This window comes from Bos taurus, chromosome 8, assembly GCF_002263795.3.
Source record: "Bos taurus isolate L1 Dominette 01449 registration number 42190680 breed Hereford chromosome 8, ARS-UCD2.0, whole genome shotgun sequence".
In the NCBI taxonomy this organism is placed as follows: Eukaryota; Metazoa; Chordata; class Mammalia; order Artiodactyla; family Bovidae; genus Bos; species Bos taurus.
Window position 1 is genome coordinate 97,246,815 of NC_037335.1, and position 26,284 is coordinate 97,273,098.

Below are 26,284 nucleotides of genomic sequence, written 5' to 3' on the forward strand. Positions count from 1 at the left end.
TTTAACACACATTTATTGAATAAAATTGCAAGCATTAAAGAAATAGGTGATGGAGAAAGTCCTGTGAAAGTGTTAGTCACTCAGTTGTATCCGGCTCTTTGTGACCCCATGGACTATACCCCACCAGGCTCCTCTGTCCATGGAATTCTCCAGGAAGAATACTGGAGTGGGTTGCCATTCCCTTCTCCAGGAGATCTTCCTGACCCAGGGATTGAATCCAGGTCTTCTGCACTGCAGGCAGGTTCTTTACCATCTGAGCCACCAGAGAAGCCCACATGTATTCTAAGACAACTTGATTTCTACATAATGCAATTTTAGGGTAGTCTGCATTAAAGTATCTGGTTTTTGTTTTTGTTTTTGTTTTTTAATTAAAAAGGGGGATGAGGACTTCCCTGGTGGTCCAGAGATTAAGAATCCACTTTCCAATGCAGGGGACTGGGTTCAATCCCTGGTCAGGGAACTAAGATCCCACATGGCATGGAGCAACTAAGCCCCTGTGTGCTCTAGAGTCTGTGTATCCCAATGACGACCTGACACTGCCAAATAAATAAATACTTTAAAAAAAAGAAAAGAAAGGAGGATGAAGTCAGCTACTAGGAAAACTTAGCACTGCTGTGCACATTATCAGATAGGCATTACTGTCAAGGTCTGAATTTCTTGGATGCCTTAGATGTGAAGTAAAATCAGTTTATTGATTAGGTCCTTGTTATTTCTAGATAATTTATATTGACTGAAAATTATTTTTTATAAGAAAGTTAATAGCAGCGGTTACGACTCTGAGCTCCCTAATGCAGAGGACACAAATTTGATCCCTGATTGGGGAAATAAGATTCTACATGCTGCACGGTGTGGCCAAAAAAAAAAAAAGCCACAGGTGCATAATGAATTCTTCAAGAAAGGATGAGTTAAATAGATGATGGTATATACATTCAATGGAATGCTGCATAGTTGTTAAAGATAAGAATTCTGTTTTTACTGACACTGAAAACATATTCAACATGTTAATCAAGTGATAAAAATTAATCTCTGAAATAGGCACACACTAAGATCTTAATTTGTAAATATCATTCTGTATCTCTCTCTTTCTCTCCCTCTCACACAAATAGACACATAATATTTTAGGAAGAGGTTTATCTCTAACAGTGGGTATCTTCATGGAGGAGGAACATGGATGATCATAATTTTATTTTTGTTTGTTTGAATTGTCTAAATATGCTAATTGAACATTCAATATTTATATAATTTAGAAAATAAATTTTAAAAATTCCTCCCACTTCAATAAAAGAAAGAGGGAAGAAGTAAGACTGGCTTTGGCATGGCAGATAAGGAATTGAATTGAGCTGAATTTCTTGCAATAGAAAGAAATTAACCCAATGTATTTTCACTGTGTGGTTTTCCACTCATGGCTCTGATACACATTCCTATGAAAATCAAGCGACTCACTTTTTCTCTTATCTGCCCTCTTTCTCATCTCAGCTGTACTTCTCTTATTAAAGGCTTATATGAAGCATTCCTTCCTCCAGGAAGTCTTCTCAGATTTCCCCAGCCCCACCACCATGCAAGTAATATCTTCTGTGGAATGTTTACGGCCCTAGACCTGATTCCTTGACTATCTTATCATGCTGTTTGTGTCATCAGGGTTATATTAGATATTAAGACATTATTATTTAAGATATGAAGGTAATTATCATGGACACTAGAGAGAGTTCCTTCAGAACCAGATTGCATGAACTTTACATTTTTGCTTCTTTATATCATACAGGGCTTGGTAAGCAGTAGGTACACAGTAGAACTTTGCTAAAGGACTGAAAGTTTGACACAGAGTCCTTCCTTCCCAGGGAGAAAGGGTTGCTAAGAGATGATATTCACAAATAAACGTGAACTCACAAAATGATCCTCACTTACAGAATAAACCAGTATGTGCTAGGGATTGCAATATATATTTAACTTTCCTCAATCCATTCAATAACCCCTGGAATAGGTATTACAGTAAAGTGAAAGTGTTAGTTGCTCAATTGTGTCTGACTCCTTGTGATCCCCTGGACTGTAGCCCTCAAGGCTTCTCTTGGCCGTGAAATTGTCCAGGCAAGAATACTGGGGTGGGTTGCCATTCCTTTCTCCTGGGGATCTTAAGTCCTCTGCATGTGAACAGATTTGAATATGCGTTCCACCAGCGTCAGGAATGAGTGGAACTGTAGCTTGCCCTTTGTCTCTTATTGCTGATGATCCTTTAGTTCTACCATCTCCCAACCCCCTCCCTCTTCCAGTCAGTAACTCTTCTTGCCTGTTAACACCATACCAGCCGTTGTATGCCAGCCATTGTGCCATACTATTACTGTTTTCAGGGTACTGTACTGTAAGATTAAGAATGTTTTATTTTCTGTGTTTGTTTTTAATGTATTATTTGTGTGAAAAATATTATAAACCTATTACAGTACAGTACTATAGAGCCGATTGTATTAGTTGAGTACCTGGCCTAACTTTGTTGGACTTACGAATAAATTGGACTGAACAAATGAGCTCTCAGAATGGAATTTGTTCCTATGTGGGGGACTTACTGTATTAGCTACAGTTTACAGATGAGGAGATGTGGTGTTGGAGAATACTCTTGAGAGTCCCTTGAACTGCAACAAGATCCAACCAGTCCATCCTAAAGGTCAGTCCTGAGTGTTCACTGGAAGGACTGATGTAGAAGCTGAAATTCCAATACTTTGGCCACCTGATGCGAAGAGCTGACTCATTTGAAAAGACCCTGATGCTGGGAAAGATTGAGGGCAGGAGAAGAAGGGGACAACAGAGGATGAGATGGTTGTATGGCATCACCGACTCAATGGACATGAGTTTGGGTAGACTCTGGGAGTTGGTGATAGACAGGGAGGCCTGGCGTGCTGCAGTCCATGGGGTCACAAAGAGTTGGACACAACTGAGTGACTGAAAACTGAACTGAACTGAACTGAACAGATGAAGATCCTGAGGCTAAAGTTTGCACAGCCAGGGAGTGGGGCAGACAAGATTCTAACCTGTGTCTGTCTGACTCCATAACCCCTGACCTCTCCATTGGGCAGGAGAGATGCCAGATGAGTGACTCAGGAAGTAGGATCAAAGGTTCCCCTCTTTCAAGGCAAGTGTCCTTTCATACCAAGTAGCTAGTAAATGAGCTAGGCTGTCTCATTTATTATTGTCTGGATATCTTGTGTTGGATTCCATGTGCCAGTAGAATGTAAAGACGCAGCATTTTATTTCGTTTTAATAACAGGACATTTAGAGCCGATTTGCCCAATAAGGGTCTAATTTCCATTCTTCAGTCCACATGACTGATGCCTATGTCTGACCAACATAAGTCTTCCTCAAACAATATGAAACAAATCAGGGTAATTTCCTACTCACAACAGTGAGAAATGATCAGCTATTCCTTCTCTTTCTGAGCACATCTGCTGAACTTCACTGAGTTATAAGCTGGTGATTGTCAGTTCAAAAGAGATGAGACCAGAGAGGTCGATACACAGAAAAATGCAGAATTCAGAAATCACTTACTTAAAGACATGTATAGCTGATTAAAACATTTTTTTAAATTATTGAGTATAATTGACATATATAGCCTTGTATTAGTTTTAGGTGTATAACATGAAGATTTGATATATGTACATATTGTGAAATGATTACCACAATAAGTTTAGCTAACATTCATCACCACACAGTTATAATTTTTTTTTCTTATGATAAGAACTTTTAAGATCTACTCTTGGGAATTTCCTGGTGGTCTAGTAATTATTACTCTGTGCTCTCATTGCCAAGGGCCTGGATTCGATCCCTGGTTGGGAACTAAGATCTCACAAGCCACGAAGCACAGCCAAAATAAATAGATAAAAAATGTTAAAAAAGATTTATTTTGTTTGCAGTTTTCAAATATGCAATATACTATTGTTAACTGTAATTGTCTTGTGGTATATAACATCATATAACTGGAAGTTTGTACCTTTGACCACCTTCATTTGTTTTTCCCATTCCCTTCCTCTGCCTCTGGTAACCACCAATCTGTTCTCTGTTTCAATGAATTTGGTCTTTTTAAGATTCAGCATATAAGTGAGATCATATGGTATTTATTTATCTTTCTCTGTCTGACTTATTTCACTTAGCACAATGCCCTCAAAGTCCATTCATGTTGTAGGACATGGAAGGACTTCCTTCTTTTATACGGCTGAATAATATTCCGTTACATATATATCTCACATCTTTTTAATCCATTAATCTATTGATGGACATGTTGTTTTCATATCTTGGCTCTTGTAAATAATGCTGCAATGAACATAGGGATGAAAATATATTCTTGAGATAGTGATTTTATTTCCTTTTCACAAATGCCCAGAAGTAGAATTGCTGGATCCAGTTGATTTTCATTATTTGCTCTGTTAATGGTCTATAAAGTCACCATGAAAACTGAATTAGTGACTGTTGTACATTCAGAAAACGAAGATCATGGCATCTGGTCCCATCGCTTCATGGGAAATAGATGGGGAAACAGTGGAAACAATGTCAGACTTTATTTTTTTGGCCTCCAAAATCACTGCAGATGGTGATTGCAGTCATGAAATTAGAAGACACTTACTCCTTGGAAGGAAAGTTATGACTAATCTAGATAGCATATTCAAAAGCAGAGATATTACTTTGCCAACAAAGGTCTGTCTAGTCAAGGCTATGGTTTTTCCAGTGGTCATGTATGGATGTGAGAGTTGGACTGTGATGAAGGCTGAGCGCCAATGAATTGATGCTTTTGAACTGTGGTGTTGGAGAAGACTCTTGAGAGTCCCTTGGACTGCAAGGAGATCCAACCAGTCCATCCTAAAGGAGATCAGTCCTGGGTTTTCATTGGAAGGATTGATGCTGAGGCTGAAACTCCAATATTTGGCCACCTCATGTGAAGAGTTGACTCATTGGAAAAGACCCTAATGCTGGGAGGGATTAGGGGCAGGAGGAGAAGGGGATGGCAGAGGATGAGATGGCTGGATGGCATCACCGACTCAATGCACATGAGTTTTAGTGAACTCTGGGAGTTGGTGATGGACAGGGAGGCCTGGCGTGCTGCGATTTATGGGGTCGCAAAGAGTCGGACATGGCTGAGCAACTGAACTGAACTGTGCTGTTGCTCCTATGAGAAATACAGGGTTAGGTTCTTTCAAGCCTCTGGTCACAACATTTTCATCAATCGATCAATATACAACCTTGTTGTAATGTGTTTCTGTTCAGAAACATCTTACTTAATATATAGTGCTGATTCATTAACATCGAACTCACAGCCAAAAGCACCATAAATCACGCCTGGATGAAGCTTATCTAACTTGTATTTTCTCTGTAAGGCACATCATCACAGCTTTCTGTGCTTTGGAACATCAGATAGCACTTTAGCACTGCTCTTCGGGCTCATTTTAAACAGTGAAATCATAAGCACAAAATCATAACCGAAAGCACAAAAAAAATGTGAAAAAAACGTGGCTAAACAGACCATGAAAAGGACACTTGTTTACAGTCTAAGAGCTGACACACGACCCCAGCTGGGAATGTTTGTGTAACAGTTTGCTAGGGCCGCCATAACAACAACAAGTAAAAACTAGGCGGCTAAACAACAGAGTTTCATTTTCTCACGGTCCTGGAGCTGGAAGTCTGGGATCAAGGTGTTGACAGGCTTGGTTTCTCCTAAGGCCACTGTCCTTGGTTTGTAGATGGTCACCTTCTTGCTGCAACCTCACATGATCTCTGTGTCTGTCTGTGTGTCCCAAATCCGTTCATATGAGGACACCAGTCAGATTGAATTAGGATCCACCCTAACAACCTCATTTTAACTTAACTACCTCTTTACAGGCCTAATCTGCAAATAACAGTCACAAAATGAGTCACATTCTCAGATTAGGGCTTCGATTTATGAATCTGGGGGGACCCAGGATAACCCACAACCACATATATCAGGGAACTCAAATTTTTTGCTGCTCTGCAATTATCTGTGAATGAGCTCTATAGCCGTGTGAGCCTTGATTTGGGGGTTCTAGATCAATTTTAGTAGCTAGGTGAATTCATAAATAAGGAGGAATAATTTGAGAATCATGAAGGTTGACGGCAATTGTACCAACCACAACTATAGAATTAGACTGTTGAATTTTTAAAAATATTTATTTATTTTGCTGCACTGGTCTTAGTTGTATCATGTGGGATCTTTCACTGTGGCACACAGACTGGTTGTGGTCCACAGGTTCAGGAGTTGTCACGCTAGCGGTTAATTGCTCCTTGGCATATGGCATCTTAGTTCCCTAACCAGGGATTGAATCCACGACCCCTACATTCCAAGGCGGGTTCTTGGCCATTGGACCACCAGAGAAGTTCCTAGACTGTTGGATTTCCTGATACTAGTGAGGCTAAAGCCTGCTACTTGAAGAAGACAAGTTTCTTTCCCGTTTCCTAGGCATAGACCAAAATACGCTGTCTGGGTCAAGTGGAAGGGAGCCAGAGATTTTCCCACCTTGGTAGTCTCCTCCTCCTTCTTGAATTCTTCTCTTTGAGAGAAAGCAAATTTAGTTTTAAAACAAAGAAAAATAGTGCATGTAAAGCTCCTGGCCTCACCCAAAACATTGTAAACCGAGCCATAAATCCTAGGAACACGATGTCTGCACACTTTGTAGCTTTCTAGAAAATCTAAGCCAGACAACAACTGGAGGCATGGAGGGGAATGTCTTACACGCCTCCAATGCTGAGAGGCTCTGCAGTAGGCTCCCATTCGTTTTCTCATTCAGCTCCCATAAAGCTCATGGAATGGGCAAAGCAGCAATTATTGGAGTTCAGAAGGAGACTGAGTTGCTCATGAGATCATCTGGCTGCTTAGGGGGTCAGCCCAGAACCAGGGCCTTTAAACTCCCAAGCTTGTCCTCCTTCTTTGACTTTGAGTTGGAACAAGCTGAATTGGTCCCAGATGTTGATAGCAATGCATCGATGTTTAAGAAGATCAACAGTTGTTTCTAAGCCTTGAGGTGTTTTGAATTCTTTCACTTTTCTACACTCATTTCTTAAGGATCAGAGGGGAATCATGCCACAGAGGGGATGGTTGTCGAGATCCAAAGGTGAGTGAGCCCTGGCCTTCACCACAGTGGAATTCTGAATGTCTAGAGAGTGCTGCCAGAGAAGGCAATGACACCCCACTCTAGCCCTCTTGCCTGGAAAATCCCATGGACAGAGGAGCCTAGTAAGCTGCAGTCCATGGGGTCTCAAAGAGTAGGACATGACTGAGCGACTTCACTTTCACTTTTCACTTTTCACTTTCATGCATTGGAGAAGGAAATGGCAACCCACTCCAGTGTTCTTGCCTGGAGAATCCCAGGGACGGCGGAGCCTGGTGGGCTGCCGTCTATGGGGTCACACAGAGTTGGACACGACTGAAGTGACTTAGCAGCAGCAGCAGCAGAGAGTACTGCCCAATAGAGCTAGAAAAGCGAGCCAGGACTTCCTTGGTGGTCCAGTGGTTAAGAATCTGCCTGCCAGTGCAGGGGACATGAGTTGTATCCCTGCTCCAGGAAGATCCCACATGCTGCAGGGCCAGTAAGACCATGTGCCTCAACTACTGAGACCGCACATCCTAGAGTCTATATTCCGTAACAAGAGAAGCTATTGCAATGAGAAGCCTATGCTCCACAACTAGAAAGTAGCTGCCGCTCTCTGCAACTAGAGAAAAGCCCGCAGGCAGCAATGTAGATCCAAGACCCAGAGCAGCCAAAAAAAAAAAAAAAAAGTGAGCCATATAGGATAACGTCATCTGAAAGCTGAAACAGGTGAAATTAATTTGAGAATACATTTATTTAACCCAATATATCCCAAAATTATCATTTCAACATGTAGTCACTATAAAAGTTGTTGATGAGATAATTTACGCTCTTTTATTCCTACTACAATTTTCTTTTTTCAAATCAGGTGTGGATTTTACACCCATAGCACATCTTGATTTGTGCTAATCCCATTGGCAGTGCTCAATACCCACATGTGTGGCTTCCATGTTGGACGGTGCATGTCTAAAGGGACATGCCTCTAAATTAATTTATGTGCCTCCATGGGATGCTGCCCATAATGAAGGGTCTACTCTAACACATCAAGAGATCATTTCTAGGAATTGCTTTCAAAGTCTTTCCAGAGGAGACTTTTAAAAATAGAAATATTTTAATTTTTTGACTCTGCTGGGTCCTCGTTGCTGTACTTGGGCTTTCTTTTGTTGTGGCGAGCAGGGGCTACTCTTCGTTGTGGTGCATGGGTTTCTCATTGCAGTGGCGTGTCTTGTTTCTAGGGTGCTAGGACTCAGTAGTTGTGGGATATGGGCTTAGCTTCCCTGAGGCATGTGGAGTCTTCCTGGAACAGGGATTGAACCTGGATCCCCTTCATTGGCAGGCAGATTCTTAACCACTAGATCATTGGGAAACCCAGAAGGAGACTTCCCTGGTGGCCCAGACGGTAAAGCATCTGCCTACGATGTGGGAGACCTGGGTTCAATCCCTGGGTCAGGAAGATCCCCTGGAGAAGGAAATGGCAACCCACTCCAGTATTCTTGCCTGGAAAATCCCATGGATGGAGGATCCTGTCCATGGGGCTGCAAAGAATTGGGCATGACTGAGTGACTTGACTTTCTTTCTTTCTTTTGATTGCACCTAGAAGGGAAGGGCATCCTTGGCAAAGGTAGGAGCATCTTTCTGGGGGCTGGTGAAGGGAGGAGGCCCTGTTCCCTGAGTGGGTATGGTTCTGACATTCTTCAGGTTGGCTTGAATTTTGCTTGGAATGTGAGTTCTGGGAAGGACAACCAATTTTTAGAGCTGATACGCTTGCTCAGCACTGTGTGCTTAGAACTCAATAAGCCAGCCTTTGCACTCTAGGAGCTCATCTCTAGATCAGTGTTTTCTCAAAGTCAAGTGGGCACCAGAGTCACGGTGGGGGTGGGGGTGGGGGTGGGGAGAGGTCTTGTGAAAAATATAAATTCCTTGGCCCCCACTCTAGAGTTCCTGATTTAGTAGGCTTAGGATGTGGCCTGAGAATTTGTGTTTCTAGCAAGATCCAGGCCACCATTGCTTAGAAAATCAGACTTTGAGAACCATTGGTCTAGCAGATGAGTAAAGCCATTAGATATTCATTCAACAAATACTCCCAATTTAGCACTTTTTTCAGTGCTACAGATAGAGTAGTGAGCAAGACAAGTGAAGTCCCTTTCTTCAGTGGAGGTTTGGGCAGGGATAACAGATGGTGGTGACATCAGGGATCTGGAGTTGACTGGATAATGACACTCTATTATCTAGTAGGGCTTCCCTGGTGGCTCAGATGGCAAAGGATCTGCTTGCAATGCAGGAGGCCCGGGTTCCATCCCTGGGTCAGGAAGATGCCCTGGAGAAGGGAATGGCAACCCACTCCAGTATTCTTGCCTGGAGAATTCCACGGACAGAGGGGCCTGGTGGGCTACATCCCCTGGGGTCACAAGACACAACCGAGCGACTCACACACACACATCATTTCGTAACTGAGATTCATAAAGCTTGGTAGAACAACTTGGCCCTATTCCCACAGCGAGTTTACATTTTGTCTCTGGTCTGTCTGTTGTTTCATGGTGGTTCCTTTGGTCTGATCCTCTTAGTAACACCCCCTCCTCCAATTGTTCTAGTTAACTTTTCTTGCTCAACTTTAAGATCCCCGATCAACCACCAGATCTTCAGAACAGTCTTTCTCGACTTCCCTATGAGTTTCACTGGAGTATTTATTCAGGATTTAAATCACAGGGTCTGTCACATTGTGGCTGTTTAAGAAAATTTGCTGGTTGAATGAAGGAGTTAATGCACTTAATGGAATCCATGATTGGCTTCTTGACTTATTGGGCTGAAAAGAAGTCATTCCAGGAAACTGGAGAAAGGAGAGAAGCTACCTGGCAATTAAAACCAGAGACAGCCTTGAACTTGGAAGGGTGGAGGCCCAAGGTGGGGACCAGCCATCCTGCACAGACCTGGGATTTGGGTAGATGGGCAGGGGTCATCTTGGGGAGAGACTGTAGAGGTAGATATGGAATCCTGACAAATAAGTTCAGGAAACAGGGAGCCCCTGAATATTTGGGGGCAGCCAAGCCACATGTGGGCTTTCCCGGTGGCTCAGTGGTAAGGATTCCCCCTGCCAATGCAGGAGACACCAGAGATGTAGGTTTGATCCCTGTGTTGGGAAGATCCCCTGGAGAAGGACATGAAAACTCACTCCAGTATTCTTTTGGGAAATCCCATGGACAGAGGAGCCTGCTGGGCTATAGTCCATGGTGTCGCAGTCAGACACAACTGGTCACACATACACCTTTTTATTTTTATTTTTCTGTTTTGGAGGAAAAACCTCAGCTCTCCAGGCACCTGTGATGGGTGCTTGGGGAGGGGTCAGTAGAAGGAATCATAGCTCAGATTTAAGCCCAAACACATAATGTCAGGGTCAAGTCCTACTTCCTGCTCTTAATAGCACATGACTACGGGCAAGATGGATGGCATCATCGATACATCGGACATGAGTTTGAGCAAGATACGGGAGACAGTGAAGGACAGGGAAGCCTGGTGTGCTGCAGTCCGTGGGGTCACAAAAGTTAGACATGACTGAGTGACTAAACGACATGGGCAAGATGCATAAACATTGTGAAGTTCAGTTTTGTTCTCTGAAAAACAGGCAAAACCAACCAAACAAAACCAGCTACCGAATCCATTGTGTTGCTTTGAGGATTAAATGATATACTGTAGAGTAAATTGTCTGGGATAAAGTCTGGCACGCAGAAGGCACTGGCTGTTATTACGGAGATAAGTCTCTTCTTGTCTCCTTTCTCCTTTCCTTCTCCAACTCGTCCTCCTCTCTCCATACATTGCCCACGAGAAGATTTTTAAGGCCTCTTGGCATCTGGGTAGGCGGGATGTCACCAAGGGGCTAAAAGACAGCATCTGGGCATGTCAGGGCAAGGCTTGAGGCCAAGCTGGTCACAGCCTGTGGCATCTGGTTCCATACCGGGTTCCCCGTGGGCGACAAAAGGCAGACTACTCACCTCTTGGTGTCTGGGTTTTGAGGGCTGTATCAGGGGGACCACAGTCCCAGCTGAGCTTCTCCGCTGCTCTCATCCCCTTACTGCTCCAAGTTCTGAATCTCCTCCCAGGAAATAATGTAGCAATTGTGGAGGCCAGCTAGGGGCTGGGGCCAAATCAGAGGAATGCCAGGGAACACACTAATCTCCAGGGAAGTCCCTGCCTGCAGTGAGGCTGCATGGCACTCACCGCCACACGAAGCAGAGCAACAAATGACGCTTCAAGAATGAAAAACAAACTTTCCGAGTTCACTTGGCTGCAGAGCCTTTGGGAGACCGAATTATAGTAAAACTAAAAATAAGACTTGGGAGGACCAGTATGCTTTTTTCCTTTAAATGCACAAAAGGTTTCTCTTTTCTACCTGAGAACAATATAATTCCACGGGCACATTTTGCCTTATTTTGTTGCATGGGACTCAGAAAAGCTCAGGGGAGAAAGAGTTCCTGAGATTGTAGCTTGTTGCTGGAAGATCAAACCCAGGGAAAGTTATTTTTATACCTCGTGGGTTTTGTTTTGTTTTTTCTTTCTCCTTTCAGCTGCCTGGTATTTACCCTCACAATTAGGGGGTCTGTCTTGTTAAATAAAGTATTTATTCTTTCTTTCCTTGATTATAAAAGACATACATGTTCATTGTAGAAAATTAGAAACTACCAAAAACAAAAAGAGAGAAAGAGACATCTGCCATTTAAAGATAAGCATGGTTGTATAACTTTGATACACAAAGTTACCATATAATGGTACTGTATATGCTCCAACTACCATTCCTTGGCTAGCGTTGTAAATATTTTCTCCCAGTTTTTGCTTTTTCACGTTTCTGTATTGTATTTTGAGGGACAGAAGTTGTTGAACATATCAATTTGATAAAGGCTAATGCTTTTTTAGTGTCTCCGATCTAAGAATTCCCTCTCTACCCTGAAACCATCAATAATACATTCTATATTTTTTTGGTAAAACATTGTAAAGTTTTGCTTTTCATTTTAGTCACTAAAATACCCAAAACTGGTTTTTTGGTAAGGGTGACTTAGATATCAAGACTTTTGTTACACCTTCTGTGTGCACAACTGATCATCCCATGACCGTTTATCGAATAGTCCATGTCTACCTGCTGACCTGCCATGAAAGTCTTTGCTATTTTCAGTTCAGTTCAGTTCAGTTCAGTCGCTCAGTCGTGTCCGATTCTTTTCGACCCCATGAGTCGCAGCACGCCAGGCCTCCCTGTCCATCACCAACTCCCAGAGTTCACCCAGACTCACGTCCATCGAGTCAGTGATGCCATCCAGCCATCTCATCCTCTGTCGTCCCCTTCTCGTCTTGCCCCAAATCCCTCCCAGCATCAGGGTCTTTTTCAATGAGTCAACTCTTCTCATGAGGTGGCCAAAGTACTGGAATTTCAGCTTTAGCATCATTCCTTCCAAAGAAATCCCAGGGCTGATCTCCTTTAGAATGGACTGGTTGGATCTCCTTGCAGTCCAAGGGACTCTCAAGAGTCTTCTTCAACACCACAGTTCAAAAGCATCAATTCTTCAGAGCTCAGCCTTCTTCACAGTCCAACTCTCACATCCATACATGACCACAGGAAAAACCATAGCCTTGACTAGACGGACCTTTGTTGGCAAAGTGATGTCTCTGCTTTTGAATATGCTATCTAGGTTGGTCATAACTTTCCTTCCAAGGAGTAAGTGTCTTTTAATTTCATGGCTGCAGTCACCATCTGCAGTGATTTTGGAGCCCCCAAAAATAAAGTCTGACACTGTTTCCACTGTTTCCCCATCTATTTCCCATGAAGTGATGGGACCGGATGCCATGATCTTCGTTTTCTGAACGTTGAGCTTTAAGCCAACTTTTTCACTCTACATAGGTGTGTTTCTAGGCTCTGTTATCTCCCAATTGGCATATATGTCTCTCCACATGTGGATAGTGTCCTATCTTAACTTTCATAATTTTATTTATTTATTTTAATTGGAGGATAATTACTTTACAATATTGTGGTGGTTTTTGCCATACATCAGTATGAATTGGCCATAGGTATAGATGTGTCCCCTCCATACTTTCATAATTTTATAATAAGCTCTGGTATTTGGAAAGGCAAGTTTTATTATTTGTTATTCTTCAGAATTGTCTCAATTACTATTGGCCTTTTGCTTGTGGTCATACATTTCGAATGAGATGTTCAAGGTCCCTTGAGAACTCTGCTGGTATTTTGATTTCAATTGTATTGAATCTGTAGATAAGTTTGGGGATGTTTGACATCAATCTATGGAAACTTTCTATCTGTGAACATAGTCTCTTATCTATGAACTCTCTCTTTCCATTTAAATATTTTAAAATGTCATCTAATAAGTTTTATAGCTTTATTCATAAAGATTTGCACAATTTTTGTTACAATCATTTTTGCTATCATGGTAAATTGTATTTTTTAAATTGTATTTTCAACTGACGAGTGTTGGGTTATAAAAGTATAATTATTTTAAATGAAATTTTTTGAGTTTTGTTTGATAACAATTTTTCTGAATTTCTTGTTATTTCTAATAATTCATAGTTTTCATTGATTTTTTTGGTAGATATTCATATAATTTGGGAATAAAGATAATTTTTATACTTTAAAAAAATTTGTATTGTCTAATTGCATGAGGTAGGACCTCTAAAAGAAATCAAATTTAAACCAAAATAGCTACTTCTTTGCTGATTGTAAAGGAAATTCTTCTAATAACTCACCATCAAGTATGATATTTATTTTGGATTTTTGTAAATATCCTTTTTTCAAGTTAAGGAAATTTCTTTCTATTTCTGGTTTGCTAGTTTTTTTTTTTTTCCCCAAACACTTACTAGTGTTGAAGTTTTAGAGAGTTTTCTGTGTCTCCTCATATGATATTGTGATTTCTCTCACTTAATGCATTATGACGATGAGTAGCATAATAAATCAACAGCACCCCACTCCAGTACTCTTGCCTGGAAAATCCCATGGACGGAGGAGCCTGGTAGGCTGCAGTCCATGGGGTCGCTAAGAGTCGGACACGATTGAGCGACTTCACTTTGACTTTTCACTTTCATGCATTGGAGAAGGAAATGGCAACCCACTCCAGTGTTCTTGCCTGGAGAATCCCAGGGACGGCAGAGCCTGGTGGGCTGCCGTCTATGGGGTCTCACAGAGTCGGACACGATTGACGCGACTTAGCAGCAGTAGCAGCAGCATAATAAATATCTACTTTAAGCCAGCATAGCATTTCTTAGATAAACCACATTTGGTCATGTATATGATCTTTCTTTATAATTTCTGGAGTTTACTTGCTAATATATTGTTCAGGGGTCTTAGTTCCCTGACCAGGGATGGAATTCTTGCCCCTGCAGTGGACGCACAGACTCCTAACCACTGGACCACCAGAGAATTTCCTGTAATTACCTGTTCTCAGTATTAAGTTAGAGCTTGTTTTTGCGACCAGTGGGCCTGTCAGTTCTTTATGGGTTGGTTTTCAATTATAGATTTAATATCTTCAATGGTTAAAGGAAAAGCCAGGTTTTCTAATTTTTCAGACAATTTTGGTTGATTACACTTTTTTTTTTGGCTACACCGTGCAGCATGAGGGATCTTAGTTCTTCAACCAGGATGGAACCCATGCAGAGTCCTAACCCCTGGACTGCTTTGGAATTCCCTGATTATGCTTTTCTAGCTTGTCTATTTTTACATTTATTGGCAGAAAGTTTTTCAGAGTATTTCTCGTCTTCTTCCATTCAGTTCAGTCCCTCAGTCGTTTCCCACTCTTTGCAACCTCATGGACTGCAGCACGCTAGGATTCCCTGTCCATCACCAACTCCCGGAGCTTGCTCAAACTCATGTTCATCAAGTTGGTGATGCCATCCAACCACCTCACCCTCTGTCATCTCTCTGCCTTCAATCTTTCCAAGGGTCTTTGCCAATGAGTTAGTTCTTCACATCAGGTGGCCAAAGTATTGGAGTTTCAGCTTCAGCATCAGTCCTTCCAATGAATATTCAGGACTGATTTCCTTTAGGATGGACTGGTTGGATCTCCTTGCAGTCCAATGGACTCTCAAGAGTCTTCTCCAACACCACAGTTCAAAAGCATCAATTCTTCAGCGCTCAGCTTTCTTTATAGTCCAACTCTCACATCCACATGACTCATCTTTTTAATTTCTACCTATCCATGATTTCCCCCTTTTATTATTCTTAATCTTATTTATTTAAGCCTTGTCATTTTTTTTCTTGACCATTCTCACTGAAAGTTTATCAGTTTTATTAGACTTCATAAAAAATCAATTTCTGTTGGGGCTATCTTATTTTTATCTTTTACTTCATTAATTTCTGCTCTTATTTTCATTTCTTTCCTATGTCTGCTCTCCTTGGGTTTATCCTGTGGTTGTTTTTTTAATCCTTAAATTAAGTATTTAGCTCATGGCATTTCAACCTTTCTTCTTTGCTCAACTAATCATTTAAGGTTACGTATCCTCACTGAGTGTTGATTTAGCTGTGTTCAATCCATTTTGATATATAACGTTTTCATTGACAACCAGTTCTATCTATGTTCTAATTTCTACTTTAATTCTTTCTTTGATCTTTGACTTCTGTAGAAGTATGCTCATAAATTTCCAAAACCATAAGATTCTTTGTTATCTTTTCATTATTTATTTTCAACTGAATTGCTCTGTGGTCAGAGAATGCAGCATATGTGCTGTGCTTGTGAATTTTGTTGGACTTGATTTATGGTTTGGAAGACAAGTTTTCATGTTTTAAGTGAAAAACATATGGCTGGCCCTTTATATACATAATCTTGAATCTTCCCAATTCTGATTCCAAATAAAAAACAATATTTATTGAACAGACAAGAAAATTGAGGCTCAGGGAAGTAAGCAGAAAAGGCAAGAGTTAATTCAGGTTAGTTTAACTCAAAACTGTTTTTCTATTCATGTAATAGCTTACTCTGTAATTTGGAAAATAAGGTAAAATAATAATAATAATCAGATTATTATTGTTATTATATAACTACAATAATATTCATACGAAGAAAATATGAACTTAAGGGCTCTCTAGGTATTTCCCCTTTTAATCCTAGTGTTCACTCTTCTTTAATTTCTTCATTCATTCACTATATTGAGGCTGGGGCCAGATAATTGGGCCAGGCTCTGGATCTAAACCTTGTTCTGAGAAATCCATGTCCTAGTTGGACGGTGAAGTGAACTTGTCTTACTTTCCCCTAACATGAATCATAGCATTGGTGGGATCATTTGTTCTTTTAAGCAAAACTCTCTTAGAAAACACTTGGAAGAAAGAAAATGTGGATTAAATAGAACTGCTACTTCTGGGCTGGTGGTCATGGTAACAATTCCAAAATCATTGCTGTGTCTTAGGCCCCTGCCCTTTCCAAGTCTCTCCTGCCTCCTGGCCCCAGGTGTGCCTGCGGCCTCCGTCTTTAGCATTCTCCTAGGAAGTTGCACCCAGTCCCATCACTGTGGCTTCCTCGTGGATGCTGGCTCCCCCAGACTGGTGTCCCCAACCCCAATCTTGCCTCTACTTCTGGTCTTAACTGCCCCCTGCCTCTCTGCCAAGGATGCCATTTGCCCTTGACCTTTGAGAGTGAACTGAAGACAGTGAAGGTGGTTGAGCCCAGGGATGAAGGCAGAGGCTGCTTCTCCTGTTTTCCTCTGGCCACTTCCACATCCCTCCATGCAGCCCCCCTCTCCTCTCATGCCTCTGCTCTTGTTTCCAATAGGCTGAGCCCTTTTCTTTTACAGCAGGTATCTCAATCATCTTTCCAAAGCATCCTGCAAAAGAATCATTCTTATCTCTGCTTTGTAGATGAAGAAACTTGAAGCTGAAAGTTTGTCCATGGTCTTCTTGGGGATGCAAACTCAGGTCTACCTTCAGGTGGGTGTTCTTTCTCTCCATTCTGCTGTTTGGGATGACTGAAAATACTATTCCTACAGCTGCTAAGCAGTGAGCGCAGGCAAGGCACTGGCTTTCTGTGGACCATAGTCCCTTCATTTTCAGGTGGAGGTGGTCATATCTACCTTCTCTTTTCATAGAATTGTTGGATATTGCAAAGCAACTGGAAAGCTCTCTTTAGAAGACAACAAATGTAGAAAGGCTGGTTTCAAGGTCCAACTCCGCTTTGCACATACTCTCTGCCCAAATCTGGGTAAGTCTCTGAGGATGGATCCTCTTTATGGGATGGAGCCTTTTACTTTCTCTAGGTTTGTTATGTGTGCGTGTCTGGGTCCTGGGAGGCAGAGAAAGCAGCCAAGGCAGAGAGCTGAGGTGGAGAGAGAAAGGAGAATTTGGGAAATTGCAAAGACTTCTTGAAGGACAAGGAGGCCTGGCGTGCTGCAATTCAAGGGGTCACAAAGAGTCAGACACGACTTAGCGACTGAACAACAAGGATTTCTGTGGCTGGACTAGAAAGAGTGGGGAAGGAGTGAGAACTGAGGCTGGGAGGCCAGCAGGTCCAGGTGCTGAGCTAAAGAGCTTGACTTTTAATCCAAAGACAATGGGAAAACAGTGAAGGCATTTTAAGCAGTGATGTTGATGACAATAATAATCGTGCTGCTGCTGATAGCTAATATTTATTAAGTGCTCAGCATCCCTTCACTAACTTATAACACAAACAACAACTGTAAAGAAATAGATACTATTGCTATTTTCTTCTTAGAAGAGGAAGCTAAGGTTCAGAGATGTCAAGTAACTTACCCGAGGCCTCACAGATGGTCTGTTAAGGCCGAGACTTCAAGCCCAGGGATCTTTGTCTGTTTTTTGGCAGTAGAGCTTGCGGGATCTTACTTCCTTGTCTAGGGATTGAACCTGGGCCCCAGCAGTGAAAGCTCTGAGCCCTAAGCACTGGATATGGTTCATGCATGCTCAGTCGTGTCCGATTCTTTGTGACCCCATGGACTGTAGCTCACCAAACTCCTCTGTCCATGGAATTTTCCAGGCAAGAATACTGGCGTGGGTCACCATATCCTTCTCCAGAGGATCTTCCCTACCCAGAGATCAAACCCACGTCTCTTGTGTCAGGCGGATTCTTTACCACTGGACCTCCTGCAAAACCCTAACCACCTAAGCACTGGAGAATCACCCAGAGATCCCTGTCTTAACCATGACTTTCTCCTTGGTGATCAGAACTGAAGTGTATTACCTTGCTGGATTTTTTTTGGTTTGCTTTTTAGGAGGTAATTCTGTGTGGAGGCTGAGAGGACTGGTCTAGGCAAAGGAGGATGGTGGCCTTCATCAGAGGGGCAGCTGTGGAACTGAACACATCTGACATGCCTTCAGACACCAGGATGAACAGTACATTGACCCATGCATTCAGCAGCTAAAATGTGCCAGGTCCGGAAGTGGCCAGGCCTTGGCAGGGGGTGGTCTGGCAGGGTTGGGGGTCGGTGAATGAGAAGGAAGTGACTTCACCAGATAAGGAGTGTTCTTCCTGAAAATGAAAGTGCAGCCCACCCCCGTGCCTGGAACCTTCCAGTCATCTCCCCTCCAGCCCTACTGCTGGTGGGAGGTATGGGCCAAGTAGAACAGGGGCCTCCGGCAGCTCCCACCCCGCCGTGACGGGCTCCCTTTTGGCAGGGGATGAGGTTTGCCTTGGCTTGGAGTCTTCATTAATTACCCTCCAAGGTTAATTCTGTAAGTGCCAGTAATGACCACGAGTTAATTTCTCTCTCTCTCTCCTGTCGGCCTTACTTCTTCCAACTTTTTGTTTCTTTAATGGGCCATCCAAGCTTGTTGGAATGTTTACCAAAGCAGGATAGTTAGAGATGTAAATAAATGAATTTACCTTGTCAAAAGGATCTGGAGATAGAATTAAGGCGAGAGGGGGTAATTTACAGATGAATAATTACTTGGAAACCTCAGCAGGGAGACTGCTGGGGTTCTCTAATTATTTATCTTCTCTCAATTTTCTCTTCTTTGAACTGCTACCACGGGGGTGGATGGGGGTGGCTTGGGGAGCAGGAGATATTATTTGGGATTTCCCCTCTCAATTGTGAAATACCTTTGGGGGCTGGTGGGATGCAGGGGTGTGTGTGTGTTGGTGGTGGTTGGGCTGCGGGGGGGCTCTGCCAGGATGCCAGTCAAGCCCATTGCAGTTTGCAGCACACACTCATGCCTTCATTTGGATCCTTTTGTTTGCTCTCTGATGGGGATGGCATTACTAGCCCAATTTATGGATGGAGAAACTGAGGTTCCTATGGGTGAACTCAAGCCCCACAAGCCCCATGTGGAAGAGGTGGTATACTGTGGCTCAGATGAGCCTTCTGCTTCTCCCTGGCCCTCCAGCGGCCTCGTATGCCACAAGGAAGACAGTCTGAGGCTGCTCTCACCTGCCCAGCGCCACTTTCTCTGTCCCCCAGACACCCCTGGCTGGCTGAATCCCTCCCCTTTCAAAGCTCTATTGGGAACAACCTGCTCCGTCTTCCCTGTGAGCTGGTGGCCGCGCCCCTTCCTTACGCAGCTCATTTTCCATTTTAAGATTTCCTGTTTGAACTAAAGGGCAAAGATCTCGGCAGTATCAGCCTGGAGCCGGGCTTCTGTGTGTATAAAGGGGAACCTCAGCCCCTGCCCTCTGTTTGTCCACTGGCCTTATCGACGGAGCCCAAGTCCCAAGTTCAGAGGTTCCAGTTCCTTCCCGATTTGCTGGGTAAAGTCCGGCCCTTCCGTGCGGGCAGCCAGGGCGGGTGGCCAGCCTGGAGCCAGCAGTCATTTACGGCCGGGCAGTGCTTCCGTCCTGCTGGAGGTTACTGGCTGCAGCAGACAGATGGATGGGTGGCCATGGGGACTCGGTGCCTGCTCTCTTTCCCTTCCTCCCCTTTGCCCTCTGACATGGGCTGACTCAGCAGGGCCCTGCTGGCCCAGGCGGCCTGTCCTCCTCATAGCATCCCTGGGCCTTGTGTGCACATGTGCCGCTCCTGCACCAGCATACGCTCCCCGCCGGTGCCAGGAGCACCACTTCTCAGTCCTTTCCCAGAGAGAGGCACTTAATGGTGCCGTTTTTATGGGGGATAATAAGAACTGTTGCTGGCAGAACAGCCTGCTAGTTCCAAGGTCCTTTCGTCTCCTGTCTCATCTGATCTGTGGGACAGTCAGGAGTCATCCAGATAGTGATCGCCTGTTTTTTTCCAGATGAGCGATCAGAGCTCAGAATCAATGGTTTCATTCAATCAGACTTGTATTCAACAAGAGGTTCTAGGGAACTCCTGTCTCCCAGGCACTGGGGACCAGAGGAGACAGTGATGCAGGCTCTTTTCAGGTTGTTCACACAGTCAGCAAACAGAATCAATGATTGCAAGGCTTGTCAGACGAAGCAGTCTGGGGTGCTGTGGGAGCAGGGGCTCAGGGTGTGGGGTGAGGGCCCAGGAAATGCTTTCACAAGATTTGTCCAAGTTTGCTGAGATGCACAAGGAAGCCGGGAGAAGGGTGTGGCTCTTAATGGTACGGATGGGACGTTTCCGAACTACCAGCCTCTGGGCACCAGCGATACACGAGGGTCCTTCTACATAGACCCCCGAAGACTGTAAGTCTCTTCTCTGGAATGTCAGCCCCCCAAGAGGAGGTGCTTCATCTCTTTTGTGGACAGCTTTATCTCCAGGGCCTGAAGTGGAGCCTGGCCCAAGGCCCTCGATAAATATTTACTGTTGAATGAATAGATACACATGCACACCCGGGTGCGTGCCGGTCACCCTCTGTCTCAGAACTATAGAATCTACAAGCTGAAGGATGCTTCTAGAGAACTGCTAGCTGGGAACAGAGCCAGAGTCATGGAGACCTGACCTGAGTCTCTGCTACTTCCCCCAAAGGCCATGGGACTAGGCATTGGTGTGGGAGCACCCAGGTTCTGGTCTCATTTACACCTTCCCGACTTGGGTGACCTTCCTCTCCTCCCCACACATGGAAGGTCCCGCTGGCTGACCTCAGGAAACCCCTTCCTGCTCCAATGTTTGGCGAGTCTGGGAATAGACCAGTGGCACTAGGCAGGAATTCCTCTGAGATGAAGAGACGCCTTCTCTTTGCAGTCTGAGAAGGCAGTCTGGTTGCCCTTTGCCAGACCTTGTGGCCAGAAAGATGCCTGGCTTGTGGTCACAGCTGCCCGCCCTCTGGACTCCCGCTCGCCTCCCCACAGGCCTGCCTGCTGCTGGCTGGGATGGGAAGGGGTGCCGCCTGTCCACCCGCCCATGTGGCCACCCCTACCCCATTCCCCTCTCCAGAGTGAAATGTCTGGGGCCCGAGGAGCCTGGGGCCATCCTGGGGCCCGTCCTTTTACTGTTGTTGCTATTATTCAGTTGTGTCGACTCTTTGTGACCCCATGGACTGCAACACGCCAGATTTCCCTGTCCTTCACCATCTCCCAGAGTTTGCTCAAATTCATGTCCATTGAATCAGTGATTCCATCTCGTCGTTTGTCATCCCCTTCTCCTCCTGCCCTCAACCTTTCCCAGCATCAGGGTCTTTCCCAAAGAGTTGGCTCTTCGCATCAGGTGGCCAAAGTATTGGAGCTTCAGCTTCAAAGCACCAGTCCTTCCAATGAATATTCAGGATTGATTTCCTTTAGGATGGACTGGTTGGATCTCCTTGGAGACCAAGGGGCTGAGGACAGGCCCTCATTCCTCCTGTTCTCCTTCCTCCCTTGTGGATGCTGATCTGTGGTATCATCGGCAGCAGGATTTTTCCTGAGCCTCAGAGACTACAGCCTTGCTGGGAAAGACCTGTAGCTCTTGAGAGACCCTCAGCCTGCAGCCAGCATCCTCCATGGGAGGCAGTGCTCACGATGGGAAAAGATGCTCCATCTGCCTGCCCACCAGCCAGTTTCTCCCACCCTGAGCCTTTCTCAGTGGCATCAATTTCCCTTCATTATTTTTCTTTCCCTTTTCCCATGACACTGTACTTTACTCTTCCCTCCTCCTGGGAGGGGACCTGGGACCGTGGAACTTGAAATGAGCAAGAACAGGGAACTACTCAATCCCAGCCTTGCTACAAAGCTGGAGTGTGACTTGAGCCTCAGGTTTTTCATCTAGAAAACAATTATTTCTTCCCAGGCCTGTCCTGAAGATTCTATGAGATAATAGTGTATGTGAGCCTCCGGGCAGGTAATAGCAGCGAACAATACCATAGAATTAGCTCTGTGCTAGCATTGTTTTGATCGTTCCACAGCTCTAGAAGGCAGGTACTACTTACTCCCATTTTACAGGTAGGTGAAGTTGTGGCCCAAGGTCAGACAGGTTGTAGGCGGCAGAGTGAATCCAGTAGCCTGGCTCTCACCCAGCACTCACTGCCCCGGGGAGCTGTGTGCTTGTTGAGCACTGGCTGGGTTCAGTGGCTTCTAGCTGATTTGGGTGCCACCAGCCATTCGCCTTGATGAGACTTATCCTTGGGCTCTTGGGGACTTCACCCACCCCCTTGCTCTCCCTTTCCTGCCCTCCCCCCACACCATCCCCCACAGCTTGGGCTGAGACTTGGCTCTGCACCCAAGAGTGGAGGCAAAGCTCCTTGGGCCAGAGTTTTGTTAAGAGGCCTACACTGAGGTTGTATCTGCCTGTCTTTGGGGTCTGCTATTTAAAAGGAGGCCAGAGTGTGGCTTCTGAGCGATTCATCAACACACATTAACAAGGCAGGCCAGAGGCTGCTTCCACAAAGCTTACAGCCCAGGGGCTTTATCGGAAGTCCCTGCCCAGGCAGAGGCTGCCGGCAGCTCTGGGGTCACAGCCTGTAGGCCTTGGATGCCAGGCTGGAAAGGAAGTAGGAAATCAGGTTCAGAGATAGGCCAGGGCTGTGCCCATTTCACAGACAAGAAAGGGTGAAGGTCAGGACTGAACTTGGCACTTCTGATTCCTGACTGGGTACTTTCTTTGAGTCTTTTCTTTCTTTTATTTTAAGAGTTCAGGAGAGAGGAGAACCTTGAGAGTCCATGATCACGGTCAACCCCACATTTGAGACTGAAGGCCCTTGAAGGAGGCCCCTTGTTAATCCAGAGAGAGAGAGAACCTGGGGCAGGGTGAGGCTGGGGGCATTTGGGAGGAGATAATTGACTTGCCCAGGGAGCACACAGCCTGTTCTGCCTCGGGGAGGACAGCACCACCTCTCCTGGGCCAGCGGCAGGGTCCTTCCCCACAGGGATGTCGAGAGAACCAATCAGAAGCAGGAGAATGAGAAGCATCCATTCTGGGAACCCAGAACCTCAGGTTGATGACCAAATTCTACTGTGGCATTGCTGAGGAGTCTGCAGCATCTGGATTCACAAAGACCCTCTCTCCACTGACCACACTCCTCCGGCCTAGGATGGGTGGAACCAGGCTCAGTCAACTACTCCCATGTCTTTGCATTATGGATCAGGGTATAGGGGGAGTCCCGGGCTGGGGGAGAGAAGACTTCTATTTATGCTATCCCCAACCACTTAATTCTTCCATGATCCCTCTAGCTACCTCTTATTCCTAACAAGGATGCCCACTTTTCCTTTTTGGACTTGAGAGAAGGAAAGGAAGACAGGAGGAGAGGCGGGGGAGGGGGGCCTTTACCTAGGACAGAAGCAAGAAGCAGGAACTTCAATTCTAAGGCAACACCCATTCTCGGACCCAGGCTCCATTCAATACCAGCTTTTAAGGGATGGAAGAAAGACACAAATTCAACGTGCCTATCCCTGAACTTCAGAAATGACCAAAAAAAAAAAAAAAAAAAGGTGTGTTTTAGGATCAAGGAAATATGATGTTTACTTAGGGATGAAAATTGATTGCCTTTAACTTATGATAAGATAATTATGCTCCTCTGAGTCATTGTCATGCATTTGTGTTCATAAACCTCCCTCATTAAGTAGTAAGGGTACATGTATTTTATCTTAATTCATTTTTTATAGGGCTGTGAATTCCTGCATTTATCTACTTTTGTTTTCCTGTGTAGACACAAGGCTGCCTGGCCTCCCAGAGGTGAGATAACTTATTATCTAGCAACTCTTTCCCTGAAACCCAACCTAAGGCTGAGGTGGGCTCTCGTTTCTCTTCTTACTGCCTGACCATAACCTTGAATGATTCACTTCACTGCTCTGCCTCTGTTCCCTCATCTGCACAGTGAAGTTAATATATTACATCTCTCACAGAGCTGGTATCACCAAGGCAATGGACATGCGTTTGAACAAACTCTGGGAGATAGTGAAGGACAAGGGAAGCCTCGTGTGCTGCAGTCCATGGCGTCACAGAGTTGGACGTGACTTAGCAACCAAACAACAATTGCACAGAACTGTTGCAAGGATTTGACGAGATAATACTACGTCACCTCCATAAAGGAGGAGCTGGTCTTGTCTGAAGTCAATAAATGGTCTCGGCCATTCCTCCACACTGTCTAAGTTACTATGAATGACCTCGTCATTGTGAACTGGCGTTGGGTTGATTGTGTGATCGCTTGAGAAGAGGCAGGGAGAGTGGAACCAGTTCAGATGGAGGCTCGGAGATCTCACTGCCCAGTTTCAAATCCCAGCTTGACAGCTCCCTAGTTGTATGATCTTAAACATGCAATCTTGTAACTCTTTAAACATCAGTTTCGTCGTCTGTGAGATGGGGCTAATAATGAGATCTCCCTCATAGAGTGGTTGTGGGGATTCAATGAGAATATCAAATGTACCTGTAAAGTTTAGCACAGTAAATAAATTATCAAATAAATTTTATCATTATTATGTGCCTGCCCTGTGCTGGATACTTGCTGTATGTATCTGGTGCTCTGATCTCTGTAAGGTTAGTGTTATTTGCTTCATGTCAGAAATGGAGAAATGGAGTCTGGGAACAGTTAGAAGTTCCTTCCTTCTAAGTGCTAGAAATGATTTTAGGCTCCTTCCGTGTCTCTCTGCTGCTTTCCTGACTCCTGCTCCCCAAAGGGGGAAATGCAGCTCTCCTTTGACTAAGTGCCATACTCTCTCATCCACTTCCAAGCTGGGGTTCTAGGCTCCTTTGAAAGTTTCTCACTGAAAGTTTCCTTCTGCCTCCAGGTTGACTTTGAGAACCATTGTTGCTGATAGGGCCAAGTGGACTGGACCCTCAGCTTACCTCCTGGGAGCCCTCCCCACTCCTCCTCTTAGCCAACGAAGCCCCATCTAGCTCAGAGCTCTTGTCAGGTCCAGATCCCTTGAAGTTGATGCCAGCAGTTTCCCTTGAAAGCATGAGTCAACTCTCTTGGGTCTGTTCTGTAGGGGGAGTCCCAGGACCCCACGGGAACTTCAGGGAATACCGGACAGTTAGTGTTGTCCATCTCTCCCCAGACACACCTCACCTGGAAGTCTGAAAAAAAAAAAAAAAAAACCCCTTCCAACAGCAGAACGTGCTTTGAATGCCAGGGGTGCCAGTAAGTGTGGCAGGCTTGGTGCCGTTTGTTGGACACTGTATTTCAAGCACCAAGATGCTTTATGTACACTGGCTCTGTCAGTTCTCTCCCAAAACATGCACTACACGGACATTATTGTCCAATTTCAGAGTTTTGAGATGTTGTAGTGTGTGGTGGTAAAGATCATAAGCTCTGGAAGCCAGATTTATTGGGTTTATTTATTTATATTTTGGGGCTGCATTCTCTGTGATGTGGGATCTTAGTTCCCCAAGCAGGAAATGAACCTGTGTCCCCCGCAGTGGAAGCCAAGTCTTCCAGTGGTTCTTTCATCAACTAGCAGTATGGGCACTTGACTTTAATTGTCTGAGCTTCAGATTACTCTTCTGTGAAAGGGTAACAATGGAGTTTAGAGGTGAGAAGCCCCATCCCCCTTAAGTGCCCCTTCCAGGGCACTTAGCCAGGAAGAAGTAGAAGTTTGCCTGGAATCCAGATATGCTTGAGTCTAAAGCCTCTGCTCATGTTTTCTTCCTTCACCAAGCTTCCGACTCAGATCAGTGCCAAACAGAGCTCAGAGCCAGCTGGAAGGCCCTTAAAGAGAGGAGAAGGCTGCAGCAGAGCCTCTAGGGAGTATCAGTCAACAGGTGCCTGACAAGGGCCCTAATGTACCCATTAGGGTCTGCTCCCCAGTCCCCTGTCTTCTAGCCCTGGCAACTCTAATCTCCATTCTTTCTCTATAGATTGGCTGATTCTGGGCATTTCATATAAATGGAATCATAGCATATGTGGGGTTTTCTGGGGGGAGAGGGGACTGACTTCTTGCACTTGGCATTATATTTTCAAACTTCACCCTTGTAGTGTCAGTATTCCATTCCTTTCATTG

General features: G+C 44.6%; 1 long non-coding RNA gene across 1 annotated transcript in view; it reads left to right on the forward strand.

Annotated features, from left to right (window-relative positions):
* LOC107132732 (uncharacterized) overlaps window positions 1-25,239 on the forward strand; it is a 55,175-nt gene extending 29,936 nt beyond the window's left edge. The window contains exons 5-9 of the long non-coding RNA XR_001500912.3: window positions 16,912-16,980; window positions 17,139-17,251; window positions 18,276-18,435; window positions 23,951-24,020; window positions 24,191-25,239. This is a non-coding gene — a long non-coding RNA (uncharacterized lncRNA). The remainder of the gene's footprint in view (window positions 1-16,911; window positions 16,981-17,138; window positions 17,252-18,275; window positions 18,436-23,950; window positions 24,021-24,190) is intronic.
* The last annotated feature ends 1,045 nt before the right edge of the window (window positions 25,240-26,284 follow it).